At 48.5% G+C, this 23540-nt stretch overlaps 1 pseudogene; it reads left to right on the top strand.

Moving 5' to 3' along the window:
• The first annotated feature begins 1333 nt into the window (after positions 1-1333).
• On the top strand, positions 1334-17833 carry LOC129783387 (olfactory receptor 14J1-like; annotated as a pseudogene).
• Positions 17834-23540: the final 5707 nt, after the last annotated feature.

The following is a 23540-nucleotide window of genomic DNA, read 5'->3' as shown; positions in this document are numbered from 1 at the left end:
TGGGGCTGTGGGCAATGCCCTATGTGGGGCTGGGCAAGGGGCTGGTTCTCCCTGAACCTGATGCTCTTGTTAGGGCACTTGGCTACCTCCTTGAAGTTCCCTTCCAAGCAGTGCGTTGCCCTCCAGAATGGAAACCTGTCCCCTCGCACCCATTAGCGATCTGAAAGCCCCACGTAGATGCGTAGAGTTTCTGTGATGGACAAAACGCTGCTGGGGTGGGTGAAATGAGCTGTGTATCCTTTGCTGTGGGTGGGATGCTGAGTTCTGATGAAAGTCTACAACCTTTACTGGTCTGTGGTGGGTCAGACCGTTCTCAGCAGTGCCTTGTGGTATTTCAGGGTAACATGGGAGTGTGGCCACCATTCATCTCAGGAAGGTGCAAGCCCACAGAAACTGGGAACCAGAAGGACAGACCACCTCCCCCCCTCACTGTGCACTCACCCACAGGCAATCCTCTTGCCTCACAGACCTCACTCTGTTCCACCGGAGGGCAGCAAAAATGCTCTGCTTTTCTGACATCTGAAAATACTCAACAGGAGAGATGGGGGGGGAGCTGTGAAAAAAACTAAAGCTCTCTTACAGTGCCTTCACCCTTCCCGTTCCTTAGCACTGGCGCTGCAGAACGCTGACCAGCCCTTCTGCGTTGGCACTGGTTTCAGAGGACAAAGTTAAACACCAGGACTGGTCCCTGCCCCCACCCACTGCTGCAGAGTGGGGCTGGCTGGTCAAGAGCCCGTGGGCAGATGCCCTGCTCTTCATCACCCACACGGCCAGCACCAAGCAGGGCTGCAGCCACACAGCTGCAGGAAGGTCTCCGAGAAAAGAGAGGGATGTCTGTGTGTGACGGGGGGATGGTCTGTGGGAAATGGCTTTGATTGTGCTTGCAGAAGTCTCCCATAAATTATCGCTGTCTTTTTCTCCTGTGACAGGACCATATGCCCAGAGGCAGCAGATGTCCAACAGCAGCTCCATCACCCAGTTCCTCCTCCTGGCATTGGCAGACACGCGGGAGCTGCAGCTCTTGCACTTCTGGCTCTCCCTGGGCATCTACCTGGCCTCCCTCATGGCCAACGGACTCATCATCACTGCTGTAGTATGTGACCACCACCTGCACACCCCCATGTACTTCTTCCTCCTCAACCTCTCCCTCCTCGACCTGGGCTCCATCTCCACCACTCTCCCCAAAGCCATGGCCAACTCCCTCTGGGACACCAGGGACATCTCCTACTCAGGATGTGCTGCACAGCTCTTCCTGATTGTCTTTTTCCTTTCAGCAGAGTGTTCTCTCCTCACCGTCATGGCCTATGACCGCTCCGTGGCCATCTGCCAGCCCCTGCACTACGGGACCCTGCTGGGCAGCAGAGCTTGTGTCCACATGGCAGCAGCTGCCTGGGCCAGTGGGTTTCTCCATGCTGCGCTGCACACGGCCAATACACTGTCACTGCCGCTCTGCCACGGCAATGCCCTGGGACAGGTCTTCTGTGAAATCCCACAGATCCTCAAGCTCTCCTCCTCGCACACCTACCTCAGGGAAGTGGGGCTGCTTCTGTGTGGTGCTTGTGTAGCTTTTGTTTGTTTTGTTTTCATTGTTCTGTCCTACGTTCAGGTCTTCAGGGCTGTGCTGAGGATCCCCTCTGAGCAGGGACGGCACAAAGCCTTTTCCACGTGCCTCCCTCACCTGGCCGTGGTCTCCCTTTCTCAGCACTGGCATGTTTGCCCACCTGAAGCCCCCCTCCATCTCCTCCCCATCCCTGGACCTGGTGGCGTCAGTTCTGTACTCAGTGGTGCCTCCAGCACTGAACCCCCTCATCTACAGCATGAGGAACCAGGAGCTGAAGGACGCACTGAAGAAGCTGATGCAGTCAGGTGTCTCTCAGCAGCAATGAACTGCCCGAATCTCCTCACAAGGCATTTCCTGGTCATCTCTGGAACATCCTGTGCATTTAGCGCTTTTAATGTCACAACTGTGTTTCTCCTGGAATGTTTGCATGCACTCCACTTCCTCAAAGGAATGAACCCAGCCTGCCTGACCCAGAGGCTTTTGTATGTTTGCATCCAGGATGGTGCAGCTGGACTCCTGTGTCACACCTCTGTAATTTAAGGGGCTTGTGTAGTGGAGACATCTATCAACTTCTGAGGAGAGTAAAGCACCAGTGTAGAGCTCAGCTGTGTGAGTGTGCAAAGTTGGGGCAAATAACAGGGTGGAGGCACACGGCAGGGTGTCCTGGTGCAATTCCTTGGGTCACGGTGAAGGAAGCAAGGCAGTAATCGGGTGGGACACAGGGCTCTGCTCGGTGCCATGTTCCCTGGATACCCAGGGGAAGCTGCCCCAGGTGCCCCAAGATGTCCTAAGCATCAGTCGTTTCCTTTGCTTGTTGTACACCCCAGTCGCTACGAGGAACATTTGCTGCATGGTCAGCTCTGTCATCCTTAGTGGCTCAGTGATACCCAACTCCATTGCAACTCTAAATGTAAATGGAGCCACTTTCCTACTGTCACTGGTTACACACAAGTCCCATAGCTCTTGCCACAGTTGGCCACTCAGCCAAGGCTGTGGTCAGACACCTCCAGCCAGATCATGTCCTCACGGCTTTGCTTTGAGAAATAGTGAAGTAAACCACTGACTGAGTTCCCACCAACTGACCTGGGTCCAGCGCTCCAGTCTTTCACTCTAGATGTTATCTCAAATAAACCCCAGTTTCTCAGCCTCTCCTTGTCCATAACATGATCCAGGTCCCAACCATCCTTCTGGCTTCTGCAGGACTTGCTCCGGTCTGTCAGGGTCTTTGTTGTGCGGGGGAGCCCCACTGTGGGCTCAGCAGTCCTGATGTGGTCCTGTGGAGGGTTAAACACAGTCAGCACCCAGCCAGCCCCACAGCTGCTCATCCGCTCCCCTGACTCAACAGGAAAAAAGCAGAAATTATACCAGCAATGTTCATGGGTCATGGCCAAAATGTGTCGTATTAAAATTCAATTTAATTTATTGCCAATTAAAAAATACATGGACTGTGAGAAACCAGGACTGAAACATAAAGACCATTCCCCTGACAGTTTCTCCAAGGGCCAAATTACTCCATTGTTCCCAATTCATCTACACACCAACACCCTGAGAGGTGCAAGGGTGCTGCGATGGAGAGACAGGAAACTGCTTGATGCAAGCAAATGTTGATTTATTGTATACAAGCATGAGTTTATATATGTTACCAGAGGCCGCGTGCTTTAAACAGATTGGTTCCTTAAGCTAAGCATTACATACCAGGCAATCCCTGTTTGGTTAACTACAAACAAAGGACACTTTAAGTAAGTTTTTACACTCATCAATTAACAACAAAGTGTTACTTCCCCTTGGCTCCATCTGTTCCTCATCTCCTTACCTTTTCTCGGCCAGACTCATCCTGTTGGTTGTTATCTATTCACCCTCCTTATCCTCCCAGGGTTTGTGGCCTACAAGCTGGAGCACGTTCCTTTCAGCTAACTGATTGTTACTTATGGTCCTGATTTCCAGGCCCCCTCCTACATCTCCCCCTTCTTGTTTTTGAGCAATCCAAATCCCGTTTGTTTTAAACATGCATTCGATCAAGTTACTCATCACTCCTTGTAAGCGTTGAAACAAACAAGGAACACATAATACTAAAACCAACAATACTGTCAATACCATCAATGCTCCTTTGATTATGGTTTGTAACCAGCCCCCTAACCCAAGGCTTGAAAGCCAGTCAGAAAAAGGATCATGTCCTTCAGTAACATGCTTCATATTCTTGCGCAGTGCTGCTAATTTCTGAGCTATGCTTTTTGAGTGATCAGACAAATTCATACAACACATTCCTTAACGATGTTCACTACAGGCTACTCTCTACTGTTCGTGCTGATTCCTTATCTTCTACAGGTGACATCACATTCCTCCTTTGTTCTGTCTCATCCTAGTTTCTTCTCATACTCCCTCAAAGTTATTTAACTCTTTGCTGCAGGATTTCAGCTGCACATTGTCAAAGCAAGGCCAAAGCTGCACTTTATCTATGTCAAAACAACCCACTGTCTCTGTTCTGTACAATTCTACAATTCCCCCTTTTTGTTTTTGAACAGCTAGTACCAGGTTTGCCATGTTCTGCAGGGCCCTTGCAAACATGACAGCAACCAAGGCAATAGCAAACAAACAATACTGCCAACTGAGTGAATGGATGCCAAAAAGGCTGACATTTTCTCAGATTTTGATAACATGTTGCTGCAATGGGGCGCCTAAAATCCACGCAGCACATACCATCAAAATCCTCACAGCCATGTCCTTGAGCCAACAACAAAAAGCAGTGGCAATTTTGACTCACATTCTGAACTGCCTACCAAACAAGGTGATTTAACTCTTTAATGCTTTCCCTGCTGTTACTCTGGATAAGAGAAGAACCGCTGCGACACGTTCCCATCATAGCCTCCTACTACATTAGCATCTACAGAAAGACAATTATTGACATTCAAAGTGTAAACAATATCAGCTTCTTTTGGATTAACATTATACATAGGTGGAAGGGCACACCAAACAAGAACTGGTTCAGTCAAAAAGTTCGAAACATCGCATGCCTTCTCTGAACATACCTCTGGGGTCATTCCCCTCATTCCCTCTCTTTTTTATGCAAAGAGAAACACTTTCCCATAACAGAGAAGCCCCTATTTACATCTGAGCCCGGACACAAACCGCAGCTGGATGCGCCACCAGGCTCAGGGCAGGAATCATTCATGCAGTTACATAGCTATATATCACTACAAGCATGCAGACACCTATTAAACACTAGATAACCATGTTTATCTTTCCTAGTCTCCTTCACAATACCCAGCTGTTCTCTCATCTCTTGTTAGGTCAAATATTCTCCAGCTTCCTCTCCTATATCTCTCTCCAGACATTCTCTATCCTCCTCTTTTTTGCTTGTTAATTGCGACAAGGCAAAGGTTGTGTGTAGCTGGGTGACCATGACCTGATTTATGTTACAATCGACTAAACACTGAATACAGGAAAAAAAGGTATGGGAGACATAAGGCAAACATCAATATGGTGGTTAAAGATATTTATAATAAATCCTGTAATACTTTTGAGTCATGGCCCAAAGTTTCCCAGCCGTGAGAAGAGACCAAAGGCCTCCCGCCCCTGGCTCTGTTGCAGATCTTTGTTTTAAGGCTTTTGAGTTTTGTATACTTTTGTAAATTAATTCACAGTGGTCACTCAGATTCACGTAACACATCCTACCAAAGTCTTCACACTTGTGTCCCTGTGCTAATAATAAAAATCAATAGCAACTCGGTTCTGTAGCAACACATGATGGACAGAATCAACATCTGTTAATACGCCAGAAAAAAAAAATAGTATTTGTGGTATTACTTTTTTTAGCAAGCTAGCAGCCTAATTTACTAAGCAAGTTAAGAGCGTGTACTATTCTTACAGAAGAGATTAGAGAAGCAAAAATGTGTTATGCTGCATTCCAGAACTCAGCCTGAGAATTACAGTCTGCTGTGAGTTCTGCGTTACAATCATTTGACACATGTTGGGGTTGCGATTGTGAAAGTTGCCCGTTTACAGTTTTCATTGACATTATCACAGCTAGTTGTTTTAAAAGCAACCCTTGAGCTTCCTGATGTTCGACTTGCTGCAAAATATTCTGAAGCCAATCAATCAAGTTAGTATTAAAGTTAGTGACTCTCTAGGACCCTGCAAGACTGTGGCAAGACTCCCGCACCCTGACTGCCTTAATAGCCATTCCTTCATTTGCAAACAGCTGTCCCTGGGATACCTTGCCTGAGTCACAGAATCGGCACAGTTAATTGCTCCAGCCAACTGCTCACAGTTAACAGCAATTCCCCGATTAAGGTTTTCAGTCAAGGCCACTACACACAGCTCACAAAAATCAGATAACCACATCATATACTGTATCAGTTAGTACCATACAAAGCAGTAACTTCCAATCATGCAGTGTGAGTGTATAAGGCTCTGCCATCACTTCAAGAAGGGACATAGCAAATGTATTATGAATCCTCCCTTCCCTCACTGCTTTAACTCTTTAACAGCCTCGTATTGCACAGGCTGCCACTCTGCAGGTTGATCTGTCTGACAAAATACTGAACATGCCCTAGCGACTCCCAAAACCCATCACTTAAGTGTTTCCCACTTGCATTCCTGCCACCAATCCCTCAGACCCCCTTTCACCCTCCCCCAAAATACAATCAATGCATCGGGAGAGACAAGGGGGTGGTGGAAAGGTCTAGCTCCTTTTCCAGATCTATAGGACCTGGATCAAAAGGTTTATCAGTGTCAATAAAATCATTGTCCGAGCTGTCCTGTTCCCGTGCTTGGTCCTGTGTTGTGAGGGTCGCTGCAGTCAGTGACAGAAGCTTTGGGGGCAGAGGAGGTGTGGACAGAATCGCCATCGCTGACGGTGTCTTGAGAAGAGCCGCGCTGTCGGTGGAATTTACAGCTTCCTCTGGTTTAGCACCGCTAGTAGAATTAGTCCACACTTGGCAAAGAGTAGTCAGAATTTGCCACCAAGATGTTAAATGCATTCCCGACACGGAGCTCCCCTCCACGGCAGCATCATACAATTGGCTGCTGTCTGTACACACTTTCATTCTTTCAAAGTCTCTAAAGTTTCTTGGCTGCTCACCTGTCTCGATGCATACAGGTGTTATCCTCGGGGTTTAGGTTGTCCGCCTGGTCCAGACAGCAAGACGATCGTTCAGCCAAGCCGTCTCCTCCGGAACGCAGCCCTCTTCCTCGAGCTGGCTTTTTTCCGTCCTTATTCTTCCAAGGCTTGGGAACACCACCATAGGGGTCACCATTTGAGGAGACTGAGGCACGGACTCCCGGATCTGCCTAGAAGACCCTTTATGAGTCCATATACGTCTCCTCTGGGGACGAAACCTGATTCCCCGTTACGGATTTCCCACTGCTCACCTCTCAACTCCGGAGGGATTTCTGGCCGGCTCCTGCTTCCTTTCAGCAGATCGTTCAAAGTTCTGTGGGATTCACTGCATGTCGCTCAGATAGGCGATTCGAGAGCCCTTCACGTTAGATCCTTAAACGCATCACGTCGGGGTCACCAATTTGCAGCGAATGAAGAGACGGGACGCAGCCTGATGCAAGCAAATGTCAATTCATTGTACAGAAGCACGCGTTTTTATACACTTTCAGAAGCTGCGCGTTTTAAACTAATTGGTTCTTGAAGCTAAGCCTTGCATACTAGGCAATCCCTGATTGGTGGTTAACTACCAGCAATTAACCACAAGGTGTTACCTTTCCTTGGCGCCATCCGTCTCCCGCTCCCCCGTGCTCTGCAAACATGCCTCATCATGTTAATTGTTGTCTAGACAAGCTCGAGCACATTCCCCTCAGCTAACTGATTGCCACGCGTGGTCCTAGTTTCCAGCCCGCTCCTGCAACTCTGAAAGAGATGAAAGCAGAATGACAAACTACCACTTCTGCTTTTGCTGCCCTGTCGGCAGAAGTTGAAGGCGCTAGAGCAAAAGACTCTGCTACTGCTATGACATTCTCGGGATCCTCGCTCCCAAAAGCCAAAAGAAAGGACAGGGATGCATGGTGTGTAGCAGCAGTGCGGCTAAAGCGCCAAGAGCCAAAGGAAATGAATCTGCCACCGCTTGAATCTCCCGGTCCATGTTGGAGAGAGAAATACCCGGAACGCACGCATAACGTCTCGACAGAGGACAGCTTCTATCCACCTCTGCCTCTGTCCACGCCTCCATCACCCCAATCGGCATCTGCAGAACGTCACTGTGGTTTGGAGAATGTACAGCTGCAAGATCTCATGAAAAAATTGGAGCAACTTGAGACATGGATGCTAGAATTGGCACAGCCTGCTCCTATAGCATTGCCACTATCTCCCTTCTCTATTAATCCTTTTTCACAGGGTGGAGGAGGGGAGAGTGGCTCTGGGGAGACATTAGCAGCGGGACCGTTACCACCGCTGGTTCCAATGGGAGGCATGGGGGGTAATTGTAATCCAACACGTCGATGGTGGGGAGTCATTTGGGATGCAATTATAGAGGGGCAATTTGGGCCGATGGCATTTGCTGTGATAGTAACACCACAGGGTAACGAGTGGGAACCTTTAGACTGGAAAGTAATCAAAGAAGCGGAATTAGCAGTAACACAATATGGGTTTAAATCTCCATATACTAACTCAATAATTCAGCATATTTTCACAGCAAATTTATTAACTCCATATGATGTGCGTATGGTTGCACAAGCTTTGTTAACGGCTTCTCAGCAGATACAGTTTTTTCAACGCTGGCAGGCAGCGAGTCATGCTGCTGCGGCCACGCCACGTCAGCAGGGGGATCCGCTGTTTGGAGTGAATGCCCAAATGCTTTACAGGTGCCCGCCCCTTCGCTAACCCTGAGTGGCAAGTGGGATTCCAACCCAAGGTGTTACGATTAATGCAGGAACTAGCTCTGAAAACGATTTTTGCCCTCCATCATGACAAAATAGCACCAGCATTTACGGGGATAGAACAGGGACCTATAGAATCTTACCCAAAATTTATAGACAGACTGCATGCCGCTCTCATGATTAATCCTGATCTGAATGAGGATATGAAAGCAAAGTTTCTTGATATGCTTGCTTATGATAATGCTAATGAGAGAACTAAGAAAGCTTTAAGCCTCCTGCCACGTGGGTCATCAGCTGTCCAGCTGTTGGAGGTGGCAGAAAGAATGATTGATTGATCAGGAAAAAACTGCCTTTATGGCTGCCGCGGTAGGAGCTGCAGTGAAGCCGCTTGTGCAAGGTAAAAATAATAACGGGAGGCAAGCTAGGAGATGTTTTAATTGTGGCAGGATGGGACATATTAAATCACAACGTCATGTTCCAGGCTCACAGCAAAAGAAATGGTGTGTGCAGTGTTGGGAAGATAATCATAACACCAGTGATTGTCGGAAAAAGGGGAACGAGACACGGAGCACGTCTCGCCCTTGTGGTACGACACAAGTCCAGGGTGCTTGGACCGCTGCTCCACCGCCACCTCCGGAAGCACCAGAGTGGACCTGACAAGAGCAGTAGCTATTACTCTTACCGACACCACAGTTCAATTGGTTGATTCAAATCTTGTGGGACCTTTGGGACATGGTGTGAGTGCCTTATTAATCGGATGTTCTTCAGTATCTAGGAAAGGTATTTTTGTAGTCCCACGACCTATTGAAGGACGGATTAAAATAATGGTTTACACACTAACTCCCCCTATAACTATTAAGGAGGGATCAAAAATTGCTCAATTAATTCCTTTTGAAGCAGAAGTGCCTAACGCAGAACAAAAGACAAGGGCTGTAGAAGGTATCGGATCCACCGGTCAGCCTGGTGTTTTGCTAGCCATGCACATCAGTCGGGGAAAACCGGAGGAAGAAACATAACTGAGACACCCTAGTGGACAAGTGTGCAAAATGCAGATGATTATAGACAGTGGAGGTGATGTAACGATTGTACCTTTTCTTAAGTGGTCTAGGCGGTGGCCTCTAATGCCAGCGGGTACCGGCATTGTAGGGGGTGGTGGGACTCAAGCTACCTTTATCAGTAGAGACGTAACTGCATTTATGTTCTCTGATGGTAGGGTAGTAACTACATGTCCCTACATAATGCACCTGCCTGTGGCACTAATTGGAAGAGATCAGCTGAAAAACTGATGATCCAATTTGGATTGATCAGTGGCCGCTAAAGCAAGACCGGCTGCAGATTGTCAATAATTTGGTGCAGGAACAATTAGATGCTGGGCACATCGTGCCTTCAACTAGTCCATGGAACACCCCAGTTTTTACAATCCCAAAGAAGTCTGGGAAATGGCAGCTGTTACATGACTACGAGCAACCAGTGCCGTTATGTGTGATATGGGCGCCTTACAACGCGGGCTACCCTCTCCGGTTATGCTACCGGAGGATTGGGATTTGGTGATTATCGATTCAAAAGACTGTTTCTTTACAATTCCTTTACATCCACAGGATGCTGAAAGGTTTGCTTTTACAGTGCCATCGATAAATAAAGCAGAGCCAGCGAAAAGATATCACTGGGTGGTGTTGCCGCAGGGAATGAAAAACTCACCTACGACGTGCCAATTGTTTGTTGCCTGGGCTTTAGAACCCATTTGTAAGCAGTATCCTCATTTACTTATCTAGCCTTACATGGATGATATTTCGGTTGCAGGAAAACAGCTGGATTCTGAGCCGTTTTCTCAGCTGAATTTTGTGTCAGCTCACGCATAGTCTTGGAAAAAGGGGGTTGAAGATAGCCCCAGAGAAAATTCAGAAGAAAGGGAGGTGGTTGTACCTGGGCTGGATCATTACAAATGGAATGATTCGACCTCAGAAAGGGAAAATTAACACAGCAATAGAAACATTGTCTGATGTGCAAAAATGAACGGGAGATGTCCAGTGGGTTCGTAGTATCTGCGGAATTACGAACGATGATCTGAAACCATTGATGCCGCTCCTGGGAACATCTGCACAGGCTCAGGAGCGCCGCCAATTGAATGAGGATCAGCAACAGGCGTTGCAGGTGATCACTAATAAGATGGTAACAACTTATGCTCACAGTCGACCAGACAACCAAGCTCTTTCGTTGATGATAATTAACTCAGGAGGTGAGCGAGAACACCCATTAGGGATTATTATTATCCAGCTGGGAGAAGGGAAACTGCATTTACGAATTTTGAAATGGGTTTTTCTCCCTTTCCAGCCCAGGAAGACAGTGGTTACGCACCCTGAATTGTTTTCACAGCTTATTATCAAAGGGAGGCAGCGAATTGCAGATATCTCAGGCCTCGAGCCGACTATTACATATGTACCTGTGTCTCAACTTTATTTGGACTGGCCGTTGTCTGCTTCAACAGAATTTCAAATAGCAGCTGCTGATTTTTTGGGAACTCTCACTAACACTTACCCTTCGGACAAACTTTTGCCGTTGTGATCTCATCAGCGCATTGAACATTTGCCTTTGCGATCGGAGGTTCCTTTAAAAGGGATAACTGTTTTTACTGATGCTGGGTGAAAATCTCAGAAAGCTGCAGTCACCTGGAAAGTAGGAGAAACCTGGGAACATAAACTGCTCCCTGGGGTGACCGGAGACTCTTTACAGACTTTAGAACTCCGAGCTGTTACTTGGGCATTTCAGCACTGGTTTCGAGAACCCGTTAATGTAGTATCAGACTCATTATATGTTGTGGGCACGGTACAGCGTTTGGAACATAGTATGGTGAAACCTGTGTGAAATCCTGTATTGTTTACTCTGTTGTTACAATTGTTAACGCTTTTGAACCAGCATCGGGATGAATATTTTATTGTGCATATTCGCAGTCAGCAGAAATACGGAGGTCTCGCGTTAGGTAACGCTCGGGCTGAGCAGCTTGTCGCTCCAGCCTGGACAGGTCCTGTTGTTAAAACCTTTGAACAAGCTAGGTTATCACATGAGTTTTTTCACCAGTCAGCAAAAGTGTTGGCCAGGCAATTTCACATTCCTGTGGCTGATGCTAGGGAAATTGTACAGTCCTGTCCTGATTGTCAGAAGGCAGGAGCTGGCCTTGGTTTGGGGGTGAACCCTCGGGGACTCCGACCCCTACAATTTTGGCAGATGGATGTAACTCGTACCCCAGAGTTTGGCAGGCTTAAATATGGGCATGTTTCAATTGATACCTTTTCCCTAGCGCTCTGAGCAACGGCGCAAGCTGGTGAAACAGCACGGCATGTAATTAAACATGTGCATGCTGCCATTATGGCACTTGGAGTGCCTGCACAAATCAAACCTGATAATGGCCCGGCCTACACTTCTTGGAACTTTACTCTTTTTTGCCAGCTTTGGGGTATATGTCATATCGCAGGCATACCACACTTTCCCACGGGACAGGCCATTGTGGAATGAGTACATCAAACACTGAAAGCGCTTTTGCAAAAACAAAAAGGGGAGAGGTACTGGGTCCGGCAGAGCATCTTGTAAAAGCGATATACGTATTGAACTATTTATGGTTTACAGGTGACAGAAATGAACCGCCAGTAATAATGCATAGTTTGTGTTTGAGATCTGGGGTAAACCAGTGTGGAAATAGTGTTTTTGGCCAATACCGAGATGTCGCTACAGGAGAATGGAAAGGACCTGCGGAACTAAAAATGACGGGGCAAGGAAATGCTTGCGTTTTTACAGATACCAGTGTTAGATGGATTCCGAGACGCTGGGTGAGGCCCTGGCAAGGAGATCTTAAGAATAAAGAAGTACAGGATCCGGCTGAAGTAGAGGATCCGGCTGAAGTAGAGGATCAGGTTTGATTTCTTATGTTTTACAGGGCATGGGTCAATATCAATGGTAGCCTTATGTCCTGAGGCACTTCAACGACACCAGCATCGACTGAACTTGGTCTTGACCCCATGTGAACGCAGCTGCCCAGCTCAGAACAGGTCAAGAAAAACGACACAGCTTGTAGAGAGCGTGGTCTGAACTGTCAGCCTTGGGTTTTCATACATTGCACGTGGTGTGACAAGAAGACTTGGAGAGTTGCACGTGCATGTGATCGAGGTAGTGTGTTTAAATGTCACTCATGTAATGATCGGGTTGTGTTTTGTTCTGAAGCGAGCGAGTTGTCTGACTTTCTAGGTGTGTTAGCATATTGGTAATGTGCTGTTAATATGGAAAGACAAGCGTGAATACTTTGAGAATAACAGTAGTTTTCTTGAGGTTTTAAGCTACATTAAGGACCTTGGGTGAAGGGTTTTTAGCAGAAATTAGTTTCCGGCTATTAAGACGCTTAGCTTTGCAGTGTCTTAATCAGAATAATAAGATAGTTGACAGGATTTGTAGAATTAGAATAAACATTCCTCGAAGCTTGCAGGTGCATTGGAGCGGCTGGGAAAAGGAGGTAAAATGATGGCAACACCTCAGACGTAGAGCACAGCTATGTTGATTTGTTTTCCACCAGGTAGTGAGGGGATTTTTGACGTTTTACCCAGAACGAATATTTGGCTAACATGGGCAAATTCAGCTGGGGTAACAGATTTTTGTCTGAGCTTGCAACAAGCAGATAACCCTTTTTGAACCTGTGTGATTGGTATGCCTTTGCAGGAGAATGAAACCGACTTTGATGGGTATTGGAATCCACGGAGCGTAAACCTGGCTAACAGAGAAAGCGGTTCTTGTTTAAGCCCGAACAGCAGATATGTTTGGCCCTCTATGCGTGGCGCAGCTTGGCAGAAAGCGGTCATTGAAAATTTAAATCAATTACATCAGTTACCTTTACAGGAGTTAGACTTACTGGCTAGCATTGTGCCTGTCCAATATGATAATGTTACTGCAACCGCAATGCCAGGTTGTAAAAGCATGTCACCGCAGCTCCAACCAGTGAATGGTACAGGAGCGATCTGGTTTGTAAACCGCGGCATAGTTGGTTTACAAGGCAAGGGGAGCAGGGCCGGTATGTACGTTATCTAAATGTCACAGGGCATTCCCTTTGGAGTGACTTGAGAGCCGGAAGGTTACATGTAAGCACCACAGGGGGTTTTAAACTTCCTCCAGGAGTGTTTCTGGTTTGGGGAGACAGAGCATGGCCCCGTATTCCCATGCGACCTGTTGGTGTGCCTTGTTACCTTGGACGGTTAACGTTGTTTGCTCCTCACGTGAAAGATTTATTCAATGTCAGTAGGGATCATGGGAGACCTATTTGAACTTTTGATGATACATGTAACGACAATGTACAGCTGCCATCAGTAGCACTGCTATAGCCACATCTATTTTTCTTCCAGGAGGAATGGCAGCCATGAATGCAAAAAATATACGTAGATTAGCATGCTGGGGTCAGAAACAATTTAATTTGACTTCATGAATGGTAAGTGAGCTACTTACTGATGTAGAGGGTGTTAGACATACTACTTTGAAGAATCGAGCTGCCGTAGATTTTTTATTGTTAGCACACGGACATGGCTGTGAAGATTTTGAAAGGGATGTGTTGTTCCAATTTGTCTGATCACTCAAAAAGCATAACTCAGCAATTAGCAACACTGCACGAGAATATGAAGCATGTTACTGAAGGACATGATCCTTTTTCTGACCGGCTCAATAGCCTCGGGCTAAGGGGATGGTTGCAGATTGTAGTTAAAGGAGCATTGGTAGTGGTAATAGTGTTCTTGATTTTGATATTGTTACTTCCTTGTTTGTTTCAATGTTTGCAACGCATAATGAATGGGTTAATTAAACAGATGTCCAGAATGGGGTCTGGATTGCTCAAAAACAAAAAGGGGGATTTCTGGAGTGGCTGGAAGAAAACGGGCAAATTATGAGCAACCCAGACCGAATAACTTGGTTGTAATAACAGGCCGCAGCTCTAACAAGCTGCAGGTGTTGTGAAGGACATGTGCAAGGCCAAGGGAGACAAAGAAACTGTGTATACACAGAGAGATAAGAGAGTTGGACAGAAAGATGATAAAAACAGGATGCCTGCACAAGGGGGGAGCAGCGTGTTGGCACCGCCCTGGGACCAACAACTTGGGAGGTGGGAGCGTGTGAACGAGCAGTTTTAACCGATCACCTTTTACATAACAAAGCGTGCGTAGTGTGTGCATTTTTAGCTGTAGAGTATAAATTGGTGTGAGTCTATTAATAACGTGGCACTAACTTGATCACATTGGTCATATAAGTTGTGCCTGAGCCTACTGCGTCAACAACTACCATCTTCTCAATTCCCCAGGGAGTTTCTTGGTGCTTCCTTTTAACCAATTCACACATAATTTCCTCTGTAAATGTTAGTTGATGCGAAGGAGTCACCCGCCATCCATGATTTGGGGTTGCTTCAGTATATTAGCCAATTAATTGTTTTCTGGTGGATCCTGTGGGCTCTTAGGTCCTAATTTCTGCCGTTTCTCTGGCAGGACTAGCAATATTTGACTTTCAGCTGCTTCTTTCCTTGCTTGATCTGCCACTTGCTGTCCTATATGCACCGACCTGTCTCCAAGGTGCTGCACTTTACAATGCATAATTGCCAGCACCCTGGGTCAGCTGGTCACCTGAAATGATTGTTGGGTCTTTGCCTCATAATTTGACTGGGGATCCTTGAGAGGTTCAGAGTCCTCTTTCTTTCTTTCTTTCCAACAGCCCCATCGGCATGGTCTGTTCCAAAGGCAAATTTCAAATATGTCCATGCATTAAAAAAGCCTTGTCTGTTGGTAATAATCCCAGTGCCCTTAGTGAGGCTGTGAGTTCTGCCTCTTGGGCCCACGTGTCAGATGAGAGGGCTTTGGCTTCTCTTCTCTCTCTGATAGTTACCACCACATGTCCTGCTCTTTGGGTCCCATTTCGCACAAAACTACTACCACCTACAAATAAGTCCCAGTCTCCATTTTCTGTTGGCGTGCCCTTTAATTCCACTCGGCTAGAATATACCTCTGCCATTGTCTTTAAACAATCACGAGTTACTTCTTCTTTTCCACCGAGATCATGTCATTTTTGCCCAGGTGTCAGTTCCTGGGCCTCTTGCATCGGTAATACTGTAGCTGCCACCGTGCGCGGACAGGTTGGCCGTCCTTTACTGACACTGTCCAGCTGTTTGGAAAAGCTCCCCACGGCTCTGCTCCATGGTTCCAGGCTCTGGGCCAACACTCCTAAGGCAACGTGTCACCTTTCATGCACAAAGAGTTCCAATGGGTTTTCTAGATTTGGGAGGCCTTGAGCTGGAGCACTCATTCCAGTCCGTTTCCATTCCGTAAATGCATCTCTGCACTCCTGAGTCCAGACGAGGAGGTTTCCCTTTCCTCCAACACCTTCATATAGAAGTTTGGCAATGAGTCCCAAATTCATTATCCGTAAGTGACACCACCCGGCCATTCCCAGGGATGCTCTGAGCTCTTGTTTTCATTTGGGTTCTGGGATTTGACAAATGTCCCTTTTCCTCCAGCTCCAAGACTCTGCTGGCCGAGGCAAATTGTAAATCCCCAACTGGTTGCTTCTTCTGGGGTGGTCTCTGCCCCCTGAGCCTCTCAGTGACTTTTCACTGAACTCACTCCCAGTCATACACATCTTCCTTGCTGTAATGGGTTCTGTCTCGAGCCATTAAGAAACTTCTTCTCTCCTTCCCTCCCCAGTCAAGATCCAAAAATTAACACAGCAGTCTACATGTGGTGTTATGAGTGATGAGCATGGGAACACGATCACTTCCCTCACTCTCTTGGCAAGGCACTTCTCCGTACGCTCCAGGGCACGGCTGGCTGCCTCTGCTACCAGGTCACGGGCTGGGATTGTGTTTTGCCTTCTGTCCCCCAGCACCAGCAGGGCCTTTTCTGCACAGACACTGCCCAGCCAGGCAGGTCCCAGGCCCTGCAGCTGCAGGGTGTTAGTCCATGCGAGGGAGGTGCAGGCTCTGCCCTTGGTCCGTCCTGCATCTGTGCAGCTCCTGACAGGGCGGCCACCCCACCTGCCAGGGTTCCCCTCCATGGCATCCCTAGGGCACAGGGATGCTCCTCTCAGTTTGGTGCCACCGACAGACACTGTGAGAGTTGCCTCCACTGGGTCATGTGTACAGCTCTTAAACTGTAATCAGGAGAGTCCCCTGTGCTGCCCACACTGCCCCAGTATGTCCCAGTGGCCTCCAGGTGGGGTGTGAGCCCTTCCCCACTGCTCTCTCAGCCTGACCATCCAGCTGGTGTTTTACTCATCTCTTTCTGTTCGCACCCAGAGTGTCATGGACTTGCTTGGGCAGTAGAACGCTGATGAAGACCATGAGAAGAATTTTGTAAAGCTGAGGGAAATGACATCCACTGTGGAGCTCCTCACGCACAACTGCAGGCTGTCAGGTTGGCGAGGCAGGAGTTACCCTTGGGAAATCCACCTGGACAGTTACCCGCTCAGGTGCCAGAAATGTCACCCAAGGCGACTCTAACTGGTGGCACACCCCTCACCATGGGGGTTTGAGCAGCCTGTGGTTCCCCGAGCTGCACTTATGGACTCCTTCCAAGACAGATGCAACACTTAACTTGTCCTTTCTCACAAGTGATCTCTGCCAATTCAAGGAGCTTTCAAAAGCGATACCTCAAGGAAATATTGATTTTATACCTGAACTTCACCATTATTATTAGTTATACTACGCCCTTATTTTCTCTCAACTTTAACATATTTGCACCTGAGCCGGAGACAGTGACGACTTCTGAAGTCATCTTTTCAGCAGACTGTCTCAGCAAAGGCTCTTTCAGTTATTCACCAGTTTGGCAATAAGCTTGGCAATAAGTCCCAAATTCATTATCCCTAAGTGACACCACCCGGCCATTCCCAGGGGTGCTCTGAGCTCTTGTTTTCATTTGGGTTCTGGGATTTGACAAATGGCCCTTTTCCTCCAGCTCCAAGACTCTGCTGGCCCAGGCAAATTGTAAATCCCCAACTGGTTGCTTCTTCTGGGGTGGTCTCTGCCTTTTCCCAGGGTACTTTGTACCCTGCTAGCCCCCAAAGTTTAGGAGGTCCTTGTTATAGAATCTTCTTTACTACTGGTTGCTAGCAGTACGTCACCTACCTATTGCAGCAAGGCGACATTTTCCTACCTCTTTTGCCAGCTTTCCAACTCACTGGCTAATTGATTTCCAAAGACTGTAGGGCTATTTTTAACTCCTTGCAGTCATACAGCCCTGCACAGCTGGGTTTCTCGACCAGTTTCAGGGCTTTCCCATTTGAAACCAACCGATTGGTGACTGGCAGCAGCCAGCACAAGGCAGAAGAACGCATCTTCACATCTCATACAGTAAACCATTCCTCATTCTCCTTCAGGGTGGTCAGGAGGGCATACGGGTGTGCTACTGCCTCATGGACATCTTGCACAGTTGCATTTATAGCTCGTGAATCTTGCACCAGTTTATATTCTTCTGAATTTGGCTTCCTGGCTGGTAATACTGGAGTGTTATGTTCTGATTGGCATTCTCTTAGTAACCCAAAATCTGTGATCTGTTCAATTCATGACTCCAACCCTTTCCTGACTTGTAGTTTACCTGGCTACAGCTTTTGACTTGCTGCTCTGCCATTTGGCTTCCACTGGATGATTACTGGTTCCCCTGCTTGGGGTTGCCCTGGTGTTCCTGAAGCCCATACAAGAGGTATTGCAGCATTTGTAACTGCTTCTGGTATCTGCTGTAGCTCGGCTTCCTTCTGCAACATAAAAACGTGGGCATCCAAATCTTTATTGTCAGGAATATGGTTCCTTTGAGGAAGCTCAGGTGGCACCTCAGGTAGATTTGGTTTCTGTCAACCAGCAACTGAATGCCAGCCCTGCAGTGCGTCACGGTCTGACCCAAGTTCATCCAGCTGGTCCATGAACAGGAAGCCCATCACAGTGGGGGTTCCAATCACCTGGCTACTCCCACACTCCCCTGGTACTTATTCCAACAATCCTTTGCTCAGCCCCGTGAAGATACCATCAAAGAACCAGTGCATGGTTCTCACAGTGTTCCTGGATCACAGCATACCCAAACTGAAGCACATTTTCAGCAGCACCATGTCCTCCTGGAGGTCAGCCTCCCCTCCCCCACAGGCCTTCAGGGGCCTCAGCAGCACTGCAGCTAGCCAAGCCTTCCTCTGCCAGGGCTGCAGAGCCCAGCACTGCTTTTCTGGCCTTGCAGAGGGCAGGGCTTCCTCTGCTGGTGCGCTTAGATTGCCACGGCCACCCACTCCAGTGGGTCTCTGGTCTCCAGCACAGCACGGGCACACGCTGGGTCGGGGCCGCTTGGTACCAGCTTTGCCCGAGAGAAGCCTGAGCTTGGCCCCAGCGCTACGGCTGAGGTGCTGCAGCCCAAAAGCGCACCGATGGCTTGGGACTGGGGCTCAGGCAGGAGGAGCTGGACTTCCACATGCTGTCATCGTGCTGGATATGGATGGAGTAAATCATGATATTGATGAAATAAATCATGACGGGTGGTGGGACAGGCCACAGTGGTGCGGCAGGGGAAGGTGTGGGCTTTTCACGAGGGACAGGCCAGGAAGCTGAGGAGGGGATGCCCTCCGTGTGCAGGCACTTGTTGCACGTGCGGATCTCCTCTACGGGGTGTGCAGCAGGTTGGGTGAGCCCTTGCAGGAGAGTGTCAGCGAGAGGCCGGTTAGTGTGCCGTCCTGGTGGGAGACACAGCACCCGCACTCAGGGTACGGCAGTGGAGAAAGGCTTATCTAAGCAAGCCAAGGAAGTCTGCAGGTCCATGATCCCAGCTCTTATGGGGGACTTCATGACCCTGACGCTTTCTGGAAGGGGAGCACAGCAGGATACACCCTGTCCAGCTGGTGTCGGGGGTCTCTTGAGACAAATTCTTTGCACAGGTGTCAGGCCAGCAAAGGTGACGCTCACCTGAATCTGGTCCTTGCCAAACAGGCAGTGCTGCTGAGGGGTGTGAAAACCAGTGTCAGCCCTGGCTGTAGTGCTCATGAAATAGGGGGAGAAGACTTTAGCCTCTTCAGGGGACTTGTAGCGGTAGTCCCATGGGCAGCAGCACTCAAGGACAGCAGAGCTGTGTACGGCTGGTCATTCAGGAAAGCATTTTCCAAGCAGAACTGTCCATACCGAGGAGCAGGAAATCAAGCAGACATGCCAAGAGATTCTTGGCTAAAGAAGGAATTCCTCAAGAATCTCCAGAGAGAAAAGCAAGCATCCTGGAGGTGGATGCAAGGGCTCAAAGAGGAATTTAGAAATAGGGATGTCTTCAGGGAAGCCAAAGCCTGCTTAGTATGGGGTCTTGCAAGATGTTCAAGGGCATCAAGAGGATCTGTCTCTACTTGCAGAACAGTTTAAGAAATAAACTACGCCCCTGTGTGGCCACTGCTGAGCTTAGTAAGAGCAGGTCTAGATAAATCTGAACATCCTCCAGGTCCTCTTTGCCTTAGTCTTCCCCAGCATCGTGTCCCAAAGCTTTGTGCCTGAAGGCAGGACTCTGGAGGGAACCAGCCAAGTGTGGATGGGGATCATGTCACGAGTCATTTGACCAAATTCAATGCTTCCCACTCCAGGGAGGTGGAGGGGCGGCATCCCAGGGAGCTGTGTGAGCAGGCCGATGTCCCAGTGAGGCCATTCTCCATCCCCACTGGAAGGTCCTAGAGACTGGAGGAACTTCCTCTTGACTGGAAGCACCCATGAATCTCGTGATACCCAAGAAGGACAAATTGAAAGTCCTGCCCCTAAAGTGGACCGAGGCCCTGCGATGACACAGGGCAGGGACTGCCTGGCTGGGCCCTTGGTTTGCATTAGGCAAACTAGGAGCCACCAGGAAAGGTGACCAACAGCCTCCTGGGCTGTATGACCAGGAGCACAGCCACGGCAAGTCATTCCCCCCCTCTGCTTCCCACTTGTTTCACCACATCTAGAGTACTTGTCTAGCACTGGTGCTCCGCAATAGCAGAGAGACACTGGCACGCTGGAGCCATTTCAGTAAAGAATCACAGAGATGGTCAAGGCTGGAGCACGGGCCCTGGTAGATCAGGCTGAGGGAGCTGGGCTGGTCCACCCTGGAGAATGGAGGGCTTTTGTGGGAGGATGTAAGAGCCTTGCGTTGCCTATGGCAAGGTTTCCAAGTACTCACTGTGGTACAAGGCAGGAGCACAGGAAGCAATGAACTGAAGCAAGAGCGCTGTCCTCCTTCTTCACCTTCAGCCTTCAGAGGTAGTGAGAAGAAAAGAAAAAACACCACAAAATGCAACTTAGAAGGTTCAGATTGGGTATGAGGAAAAAGCTGTGTCTGTCTGAGGGTTGCCCTCTGATGCCAGAGGTCACCCAGAGGGAGCCTGGGTCAGCCCATGGCTTTGTGCTTCAAGGAACAAGCAGGGATGAGGGGAGAGACATCAGTGATGGCACAGAAATGCGGGTGTGAGGGCTGGGTGGGAAAGCAAGGAAGAGTCCAACCCCCAGAGTGGAAAGAGGTGCCAGCATGGACAGAACCTTTTTCTTCTCCTATTGTACTGTCTTTGTCCTGCCCTGTGAGTTTTCCTCTGATCCTATGGCCAGAGAGCAGCTCTGCAGAGAAGGACCTTTGGGTGCCAGAGGACAAGCAGCTGAGCAGGAGCCATCGATGCACCCTCATGGCAAAGGCCAACGGCCCCCTGGGCTGCATTAGGAAAAGCATCGCTGGCCGATGGGGCAGGTGACCCTTCCCCTCCTCTCAGCACTGCTGAGGCCACATCTGGAGTGCCGTGTCCAGGGCTGGGCTTCCCAGAGCAAGGGAGTTGTTGACCTACTAAAGCAAGTTCTACAAAGGGCCACCAAGCTGGTGAAGTGACTGGGGCATCTGTCAAAGGAAGAAAGCGTGAGAGACATAGACAGTTCCATTTGCAGAAGAAAAGCCTTGTGAGGGTCACATTAATGTAGATAAAACTCCATCTGAACCCAAGGAACTGATTTTGGACTCTGAGGGTGATCAATCACTGGAAATGATTGCCAGGAGCAGCTGTGGAATGTCCATCCCCGGAGATATTCCAAACGCACCTAGACAAGGTCTTGAACAACCTGCTCAAGCTGAGCTTGCCTCATCTGAGGATTGCACTGGATGATCTCCAGAGGTCTCTTCCAAACTCGATTCTCTGTCGTTCTGGTATCATCAAAGAGTAAAGTAAAGACAGAAAGAAATGTAACACATATACCTTTGACCACAAAGATGGTGGGGTCCATAGAGAGAAAGCAAGCTGGAGCAGAGGAAATGTTTGAGGAGCAAGGAGCAACAGAGATGTTCTGTGCCATCACCCCCTCTTCACTATCGCCCCTATGTAGGAGGGGGCCTGGAAATCAGGACCATAAGTAACAACCAGTTAGCTGAAAGGAACGTGCTCCAGCTTGTAGGCCACAAACCCTGGGAGGATAAGGAGGGTGAATAGATAACAACCAACAGGATGAGTCTGGCCGAGAAAAGGTAAGGAGATGAGGAACAGATGGTGCCAAGGAGAAGTAACACTTTGTTGTTAATTGATGAGTGTAAAAACTTACTTAAAGTGTCCTTTGTTTGTAGTTAACCAAACAGGGATTGCCTGGTATGTAATGCTTAGCTTAAGGAACCAATCTGTTTAAAACGCGCAGCCTCTGATAACATATATAAACTCGTGCTTCTGCACAATAAGTCGGCATTTGCTAGCATCAAACAGCGTCCCGTCTATCCATTGCAGCAAACTGGTGACCCCGACGTGATGGGTTTATGAACCGCCAGGCTGAGCGGCAGGCTGCAAGTCCCACAGAACGTTGAATGAGCTGCTGAAAGGTAGCAGGAACCGGCAAATGAAGTCCCTCTGGAACTGAGAGATGAGCTGTGGAAACATGGGAATCAAGTGTCTTCCCCTGTGAGGGATGTATATGGACTCATAAAGGGTCTTCTAGTCAGATCCGGGAGCCCATGCCTCAGTCTCCCCAAATGGTGACCCCTATGGTGGTGTTCCCAAGCCTTGGAAGAATAAGGACGGAACTGGTCGATAAAAAAGCCAGCTCGTGGAAGAGGGCTGCGTTCCGGAGGAGACGGCTTGGCTGAACGATCGTCTTGCTGGCTGGACCAGGCGGACAACCTAAACCCCGAGGATAACACCTGTATGCATCGAGACAGGTGAGCAGCCAAGAAACTTTAGAGACTTTAAAAGAAATGAAAGTGTTCAGCAGACAATTGTATGATGCTGCCGTGGAGGGGAGCTCCGTGTCGGGAATGCATTTAGCACCTTGGTGGCAAATTCTGACTACTCTTTGCCAAGTGTAGACTAATTCTACTAGCGGTGCCAAACCAGAGGAAGCTGTAAATTCCACCGACAGCGAGACTCTTCTCAACACACCGTCAACGATGACGATTCTGTCCACACCTTCTCTGCCCCAAAAGCTTCCTCCTGTCACTGACTGCAGCGACCCTCACAACACAGGACCAAGCACGGGAACAGGACAACTCGAACAATGATGCCATTGACACTGATAAAGCTTTTGATCCAGGTCCTATAGATCTGGAAAAGGAATTAGACCTTCCCCCCCCACCCCCAACCGCCTCTCCCGATTTATTGACTGTACTTTCGGGGAGGGTGAAAGGGGGTCTGAGGGATTGGTGGCAGGAATGCAAGTGGGAGGTGCTTAAGCGAGGGGTTTTGGAAGTCACTAGGGCATGTTCAGTATTTTGTCAGACAAATCAACCTGCAGAGTGGCAGCCTGTGCAATACGAGGCTGTTAAAGGGTTAAGCAAAGCAGTGGGGGAAGGGAGGATTCATAATACATTTGCTATGTCCCTTCTTGAAGTGATGGCAGAGCCTTATACGCTCACACTGCATGATTGGAAGTTACTGCTTTGTATGGTACTAACTGATACAGTATATGATGTGGTTATCTGATTTTTGTGAGCTGTGAGTAGTGGCCTTGACTGAAAACCTTAATCAGGAATTGCTGTTAACTATGAGCAGTTAGCTGGAGCAATTAACTGTGCCGATTCTGTGACTCAGGCAATGTATCCCAGGGACAACTGTTTGCAAATGAAGGAATGGCTATTAAGGCAGTCAGGGTGCGGGAGTCTGGGCGAGCCTCTAGCGAGTCATTCGCCACAGTCTTGCAGGGTCCTAAAGAGTCATG

This window comes from Falco peregrinus, unplaced genomic scaffold (genome assembly GCF_023634155.1).
Source record: "Falco peregrinus isolate bFalPer1 unplaced genomic scaffold, bFalPer1.pri scaffold_40, whole genome shotgun sequence".
Lineage (NCBI taxonomy): Eukaryota > Metazoa > Chordata > Aves > Falconiformes > Falconidae > Falco > Falco peregrinus.
This window is presented reverse-complemented; position numbering and strand designations above follow the sequence as displayed.